Consider the following 9,133-nt stretch of genomic DNA (forward strand, 5'->3'; position numbering starts at 1 on the left):
GCATTTCTTGTAGAAATAGAGAAAGCAATCATGAAATTCATATGGAAAAATAAAAGACCCAGAATAGCAAAATCAACTCTAAGCAGGAAGTGTGAATGAGGCGGTATAGCAAAACCAGACTTCAAACTATACTACAGAGCAATAGTAACAAAAACAGCATGGTACTGGTACCAAAACAGGCATGTGGATCAATGGTACAGAATAGAGGACACAGAAACTAATCCACAAAATTACAAGTATCTTATATTTGATAAAGGGGCTGAAAGCATGCAATGGAGGAAGGATAGCATCTTCAACAAATGGTGCTGGGAAAACTGGAAATCCATATGCAACAAAATGAAACTGAATCCCTTTCTCTTGCCATGCACAAAAGTTAACTCAAAATGGATCAAGGAGCTTGATATCAAATCAGAGACATGGCGTCTGATACACGAAAAATTTGGCTGCGATCTACATACTGTGGGGTCGGGCTCCAAATTCCTCAATAGGACAACCATAGCACAAGAGTTAATAACTAGAATCAACAAATGGGACTTACTCAAACTAAAAAGTTTTTTCTCAGCAAAAGAAACAATTAGAGAGGTAAATAGGGAGCCTACATCCTGGGAACATATCTTTACTCCTCACACTTCAGATAGAGCCCTAATATCCAGAGTATACAAAGAACTCAAAAAATTAAACAATAAGAAAACAAATAACCCAATCAACAAATGGGCCAAGGACCTGAACAGACACTTCTCAGAGGAGGACATACAATCAATCAACAAGTACATGAAAAAATGCTCACCATATCTAGCAGTCAGAGAAATGCAAATCAAAACCACCCTAAGATACCATCTCACTCCATTAAGATTGGCAGCCATTAGCAAGTCAAACAACAACAAGTGCTGGCGAGGATGTGGGGAAAAGGGTACACTTGTACATTGCTGGTGGGACTGCAAATTGGTGCGGCCAATTTGGAAAGTAGTATGGAGATTTCTTGGAAAGCTGGGCATGGAACCACCATTTGACCCAGCTATTCCCCTTCTCGGTCTATTCCCTAAAGACCTAAAAAGAGCATACTACAGGGACACTGCTACGTCGATGTTCATAGCAGCACAATTCACAATAGCAAGACTGTGGAACCAACCTAGATGCCCTTCAATAGATGAATAGATAAAAAAAATGTGGCATTTATACACAATGGAGTATTACTCTGCATTAAAAAATGACAAAATCATAGAATTTGCAGGGAAATGGATGGCATTAGAGCAGATTATGCTAAGTGAAGCTAGCCAATCCCTAAAACAAATGCCAAATGTCTTCTTTGATATAAGGAGGGTAACTAAGAACAGAGTAGGGAGGAAGAGCATGAGAAGAAGATTAACATTAAGCAGGGATGAGAGGTGGGAGGGAAAGGGAGAGAGATGGTAAATTGCATGGATATGGAAGGAGACCCTCAGGGTTATACAAAATTACATACAAGAGGAAATGAGGGGTAAGGGAAAATTAAAAAAAAAAAAGGGGGGAGTGGAGAAATGAATTATAGTATATGGGGTAGTGAGAGACGAGGGGAGAGGAGGGGAGGGAGAGGGGATAGCAGAGGATAGGAAAGGCAGCAGAATAAAACAGACACTAGTATGGCAATATGTAAATCAGTGGATGTGTAACCAAAGTGATTCTGCAATCTGTATATGGGGTAAAAATAGGAGTTCATAACCCACTTGAATCAAAGTGTGAAATATGATATATCAAGAACTATGTAATGTTTTGAACAACCAACAATAAAAATTAAAAAATAAAATAAAATAAAAACTTGTGCAAAACTAAGTTAGCTCACAGTTAACTAAATTCAGTTCTAAGCATTCTAAATCCTGGCACTAAGGTAGTAATGGATTTCCTTCATTAAATAATCAATTTATTCATTCCTATACCCTCATCTCTTTCTTTCTGTCTTTCCTCCTCCCCTCACTCTCTGCCCTGGCCCACTGTTATTTTTGTTTATACTTTTACACCTTTGGAAGGGACATTAGTTTTGGTCAATATTCTGATCCAGATTGCCAGCACTAATACTAGTCTAGCAAGTTCCTACCCTTAAGTCCACTCCCATTTATATGGGGGGAAGTTACACAGGTACAAAATTTGAGCGCTATCATGACTACTAGGCAATAAGGGACAGTCACCATGAACCCTAACATTGTCAGATGGGTGAACACAGGGTTCGCCTACTCAAGCCCTAGGAATTCTGACACAGAGGCCTAAAGCTATGCCTAAAAGTTTTTGCCTTGGAATCACCCCTTCTTCTGGTGCCCAAGGTTTCAGCTCTGGTCCTGCCTGGGCTACTGCATTGAGTAAGAAAAAGAAAGTTGAAATAATATGGAGAAGAATTAATGATTTGTGCCAGCATTCTCTCCTTCCCTTCTCCTCTTCCCCAGATCCACAAGAAAAGCAGGTGAATCTATCTAGTTGGGAACAAACCTCAGTGTTGAATGTGAGCTCACACTTGCAAAGGCCCTTCATGCCTTTATCTCTGCCTATTTTAGACAACTCAAGTTATTTCAATTGCCCATCCTACTTTTCTATTAGACCTACCGTAGTTTAGGTAAGTGTCCCCCAAAGGCCAATAAAGTTCCCAGAGCAGCACCATTGGGAGGCGGTGGAATCTTTAAGCAGTGGGGTCTAATGGGAGGTCTTCAGAACATGGGTGCATGCTCACAGGGGACAGTTTGTCCCCAGACCCTTCTTCTTCTGTTTCCCAATCATGAGGTGAATGGCTTTTCTTGACCACATACTCCTGCCATAATATGCCACTTCCTACAGTCCCAAAAGCAACAGAACCAACTAATAATGGACTGAAACCACCAAAACTGTGAGGCAAAACCAAATTTTGCTCTTTATAAGTAGCTTTTCATTTGTTATAGTGATGGAAAACTAACACAAAACTGTTAGTCTGAGGACAAAAGTGTGTTTCTTTGTATGATGAATGAGACACAGGGGTCCAAATTGATGCCTTGTCTTCTATTCTAGTTCTTTTATGGTACTCTGAACATTCACTTTTCCATATAGTAAGCAAAGCCCAGTCTACAGTTAAGTTTCTATTCCTGTCAGGAACACTTATGTTCTACAGTTGGACATAAATCCAACCCACCAGTCATGTGCAGGGCCTTCCTCCTAAGGATTCTCTCCCCTAACCATATGCAGCCTCTTTCTCTCTGTTGGCACACAGAATGTTCATATGGGCACTCTGTATATCAGAGGTGCAAGAAAAATATGTCTACCTTCAGGTCATCTATATACTGCTGTTGCCCCGTTTTCGTCAGCTTTTTCACTACTGTGACTAAAAGACTCTATCAGAACAATTGTAAAAGAGGAAAAGTTTGAGGGCTCACAGTTTCAGAGGTCTCACTCCATAAACAGAAGGCTCACCTTCACAAGGCTCAAGGTGTGGCAGGACATCATGGAGGAAGTGTGTGGCAGAGGGAAACAGCTCACATGGTGATCAGGAAACAGAGACAGTCCACTCTTCAGATCCAAAACATATATGCCATAGCCATGCCCCCAGTGAACCACTTCCTCCAGCCACACCCCACCTGCCTCTAGTTACTAGTCACTTTAACCCATCAGGAATCAATTCACTGATTAGATTAAAACTTTGACCTAAACATTTCTCCTCCAAATCTTCTTGCATTGTCCCACACATGAGTTTTGGGGGACACCACATCTAAACCATAACTTTCTGCTCCTGATCTGCAAAAGCCCTCTCTCATCTGACAATGCAAAACATATTTAGTCCATTCCCAAGAGTCTCCATAGTCTCAACTCTTACAAGATTGCTCAAAGTTCAAGTCCAAAGTATTCTGAAGCTCAAGGCAATCTTGCATTATAAGCTCCTGTAAAATTAAAAGCAATTTACAAGTATCCAATATATAAAGGTACACAGTAAACATAAAAAATAGGGGTATAGAAAGAAGGAAGGGGACCAAAGAAAGACAAAAATCCAGCTGGACAAACAAGTCCTGTAGTTCTGTGTTCATCCTCTGGAGTACATGTCATGATATCCTCTCCAAAGGGCTTGTATAGCTCCACATCTGTGGCCTTGATGGCTGCAGTACAAGTAGCTTTTCTGTTTTCTTGTCTCTGCTCAATTTCTACAGCTTTCCTACATTTTTGGCATTTCTTAATTTCAGGGGTCTCCACTGCAGCTTTAGCTTCCTCCTCAAATCTCCACACCTTGCCTTCTCAGGGAGCACCTTCAGGGAATCTGACCCTGCTACACTTCCAAGGCCTTCCTCTGAAATCTTGGCAGAAGCCTCCATGACCCCCTAAATCTAGCATCCTGCAATCCTGAGGAACTAGCATCATGGGGTTGACACCAAGGTCTGCCACCATCTTGAGCAGTAGCCAAGCCTCTAGGGACCTGGCTTATTATTCCAGCAGCCTCTGAGTGTCTGGGTGGCTGAACACATGGAAAAAATTTCTTAGGCCCTCTTATGCAAGGATTCCCCACTGGTCCCTTCTCAAGAGAATTTTCACATTTACTCCCTTGAGCCTGATATGAGTGTGGTTTTTCCAGGTCCTGAGATGCCCTCAAGCCATCTTTCTTATTGTCTCTGGGAAAAATCTTTAGCATTTCTTAAGTGTCAGTGATGTCTTTAATAACTACAACTTCCTTAGCCCCAGTTTTACTCTGCCTTTCAAGTCCAAGTTTTAAAAATATTTTTGTTCTGCTTTATGCTCCTGAATATCGCAATAAACTTGGCTAAAAGCCACCAGCAATACCCATGCCACTTCCTGTATGCTATGTTGCCTAGACATTTCTTCTGCAGATTAATAAATCCATCACTTTTGAAATCAGCATCACAGAGAGTCTCAGGACACAGACAAAATGCAGATAACTTCTGCATTTATCCAGAATATAACAAGAATGACATCTATTCTAACTATCAGTAGAATCCTCCTTTTCCTCTAAGCCCTCTTGAGCCCTGTCTTCACTGTCCTATTCCCAAGAGTCCATTGGCATTCTGGTCTTCTGAGCTCCCACCAGAATCAGCCATTAAGCTTTGCTTACAACAACTTAAAGCATTTCCAGCTTACACTGCTAAACATTTCAAAATTCCTCCCACCTATTCAAAATGTTCCAAAAACTTATCAGCAACATGGTCAGATTAGTCACAGCAAAGACCCCACTTCTATGTGCCAATTTCTGTTTTAGTCAGCTGTTTCACTGCTGTGACTAAAAAACCTGACCAGAACAATTGTAAAGGAGGAAAAGTTTATTTGATGGCCCACAGTTTCAGAGGTCTCAATTCATGGAGAGTAGACTCCATTTCTCAGGGCTCAAGGTGAGGCAGGACATCATAGAAGAGTGTGGCAGAGGGAAGTAGCTCTCATGGTGATCAGAAAACAGAGAGAGAAAGACTTCACTCTCCAGAAGCAAAATATATACCCCATAGCCACATCCCCAGTGAACCACTTCCTCCAACCACACCCCACCTGCCTCCAGTTACCACTCAATTAATCCCACCAATATGGATTCACTGATAAGGTTAAGTCTTTGACTCAATCATTTCTCCTCTAAACCTTCTTGCATTTTCTCACATGAACCAATGCCACTCATCTCAAGATGCAGATGGACAACTCAAGGGAGCACACCAGAATATCCACTCACTGGTTCCAATCATCTTACACTCCTAGAAAAGGACTCTAACATGTCCTCTATTACTACCTCCCTTAAATCTCCATAGTGATTTATTTCACAGGGTCATGCCCCACATAAACATACCTTTAATTGGTCAGTTTGCCCCCCATAGCTAGGCCATTGACCAATACCCATGAGGTAGTAAAAACAGAAGTAGATAGGCAAACACCATGCAATTCAGCTCACTGAGATGATTTGTCTCTATCTTCCTCTCAGAGTGGCACCCTACCATCTGTTCAGCTTGTAACTGCCATCCATAAACCAAGCAGTTAATCAGTTTAGAACTATACATAGAGCACTGCCCAAATGACAATGGAAGTGGACATTTCCTTGGATGGTTGCAAAGGCTACCTGCTCGTAAGTACTTGCTTGCATTTATCCAGTAATACATTCCTGTATAAATCATTTCCATTTCATTATGGAACTTATCTAGGTACCCACCTCCTCATTTGTGCATTTCTCTGACATTACCTAAGACATTATAGATATTTCAGGTTTCAATATTATTGTAAGCACTTTAGCCTTAGGGGTAGTGTGTTAATCTTTTCAGGGTGTTATAAAGAATATCATAAACCAGGTAGCTTATAACCAACAAAAACTTATTTTTCACAGGTCTGGAGACCAGGAGGTCTAATATCAAAAAATCTGATGAAGGTCGCTTTCACAGATAGTGCCTTCTTACTGTGCCCTTACATGGGAGAAAAGGAAAAGCAAATCCCTTGCAGCTTCTTTTATAAGAGCATCATGAGGGCAACACCCTCATACTCTAATCACTTCCCAATGGTACCCTTTCTAATCCCATCACATTGGTGATAAGGTTTCATCATATTAATTTGTAGGAGGATAAATCTTCAGATCATAGCAGACTATTTCAATTAATAACTACAATCAAGAGAGTAATTATCTCTCAAATGGAAGTTTTCAGGACTAAAATTCCTGTGGTCACTACAGGGTGGCGATCACAAGTTTTTGATTTAATTTGTAGTCTGTGCTCCACACAGCACTTTCATACAGATTTGTGCATACTTTTTTTTTTCTTTTGCAGTACTGGGTATTGAACCTGGGCATGTTATACCACTAAGCTACATCCCCATCCCTTTTTCATTTTTTTATTGAGACAGGGTCTCACTAAGTTTTCCAGGCAGACCTCAAGCCTCCTGGGTAGATGGGATTACAGATATGCACTATCATGCCCAAAGTAGTATTCTCTTTTTGTCTACCCAGATATTATATGCCTGAACATGGATTTTAGCTTTATGAGGGCAAAGATGTTTTTCACTGCTATATTCTTAGCACCTAGAACACCCTGGTACACTATAGATATCCAATAAATAATGCCAAATGAATAAATTTAACAAGAACTAACAATGATTGTTGGTAAAAATGAACTATTTAATGTTTTATCCAAGAGTCTCTGAGTTGATACTTGAATGGTTGATTAGACCTTTAGGAATGCAAACATCAAGCTGAGATGTAGTGAGGTAAATTGTAAAAGGAGGAGAGGTGGGGAATACAACTGAGGGTAACAGAGTGATCACCATAAAAGTTTCAGACAAAGTACTCACAGGGATATTTTGACTAAAGACAGAGAAACAGAGTGGGTGAGGGGTAAAAGCCTATATAATTTAAATTCAGAATTTCTTGATTGCAGAATTTCTTTTGCTGGTACCTTTGCCAGCTCAAGAGCCCAGGACTAGTATTCTTGTCACTGAATATAAAATGTTCTGCCAAGAAGTTTCTTCAGGGCCCTCTTAATGTCTGTGTTCCTCAAGCTATAGATGAAGGGGTTCAGCATGGGGGTGACCACAGTATACATCACGGAGGCCATCATGCCCTTCCAGGAAGATGATGATGCTTCCGAACTGAGGTATGCACCAAGACCTATCACATAGAATAAAGAAACCACAGATAGATGAGACCCACAGGTATAAAAAGCTTTATATTTTCCATATGTTGATGGAATTCTCAAGATGGAAGAGATAATCTGGGTATAAGAGAAAAGGATCCCTAAAAAGGGAACAAATCCAAGAAGGCCAGTCACCATGTAGAGTATTATATGATTGATCAGTGTGTCTGAATAAGCTAGCATGAGGGCCTGAGAAAGTTCACAGTAAAAATGTCGAATTTCCCATTTTGTACAGAAGGATAGATGCAACATCAATAGACTCTGGATCAGAGAATATGACAAGCTGATTAACCAGGATGTAAGAACCATGAGGCCACACAGATGGGAGTTCATGATGACTGGATAGTGTAGGGGATGACAGATAGGGCTACAAACCGGTCATAAGCCATCACAGTGAGAAGGAAGGTATCCATGCCTCCAAAAACCATAAAAAAATACATCTGGGTGATGTAACCTGCATAGCTGATGGATCTGCTCTGTGTCTGAATGTTCATCAGCATCTTTGGGATGCTTGTAGAGATGAAACCAATGTCAGCAAAGGACAGATTGAAGAGAAAGAAGTACATGGGTGCATGAAGATGGGAAACTGAGACAATGGCTATGATGATGAACAAGTTCCCAAGGAAGGTGACTATAAACATGGATAGGAACAATCCAAATAACATCAGTTGATGCTCTGAGTCTTGGAAAAATCCCAGGAGTATAAATTCCAAAGCATTTGTTTGATTTCCTTGTCCCATATTGTTGACACATCAGCTAGACAATTAAAGAGAAAGAACATGAAATAGACACCAGATAGACTATCTCAGCTTCTTTATATCTTGAGGTAAAAAATTGGGCATGAAATCATTAATATTATAGAATCTAGAAAACCTACATTCTGTCATTCATTATAGGCAACATTTCATGATATTGACAAATCCATGTCTATTGGCCTATGGGAGACTCACTCATTCCCTTTGTCTCTGCCTTAGAATTAACTACAAAAAGTTAGAAGGAATTTTAGATCTTAGAGATAAAACAATCTACACCTGCTCCAATACACATGGGGCCCAGAGACCTAAAGAAAGGTCTTAGTTATCTTCCTTGTGTGTGGCAGGACTGGGACTCAGAGGAGGGTCAGATGACTCTGAGCAATAAGAAAATTTGAGAGGAGGGGAAATATCTGAAAAAAATACTTCAGGATGAGCAGGATGAGTAGGATTTCAGTTTCCAAAGGAAAGGAAGTAATAACAAAAGAGGAGGTCAGAAGGAAGGAAGGGAGAGAGGGAGAGAGGAAGGGAAGAAGGGAGGAAAAGAAAATATTTTCAAGAAATAATAAACCATGTTAACAAATGACTAGCAGGTAGTGTACCTGTGACCCTCAACATTCTACAGAAACAAGTGCTTTCTGCACATTTGCTACATGCTATTATACAGGTGCTCTTAACCTATAATAAATCAACTGATTGGTCAAACAGTCAAGGAAAACATAATTATCAAGGTTTAAACCATTGCAATGCCATAAGACACGGAAAAGGTTACAAAGAAATGTGGGGATTTCAGTTTGG

The 9,133-nt window shown here is 40.3% G+C and overlaps 1 pseudogene; it reads right to left on the reverse strand.

Annotated features, from left to right (window-relative positions):
• Window positions 1-7,382: 7,382 nt before the first annotated feature.
• On the reverse strand, window positions 7,383-8,323 carry LOC124102177 (olfactory receptor 7C1-like; annotated as a pseudogene).
• Between the last annotated feature and the right edge of the window lie 810 nt (window positions 8,324-9,133).

Source organism: Marmota monax, unplaced genomic scaffold (genome assembly GCF_021218885.2).
Source record: "Marmota monax isolate L192 unplaced genomic scaffold, Marmota_monax_Labrador192_F-V1.1 WCK01_AAM20220418_F8-fsc01118, whole genome shotgun sequence".
Lineage (NCBI taxonomy): Eukaryota > Metazoa > Chordata > Mammalia > Rodentia > Sciuridae > Marmota > Marmota monax.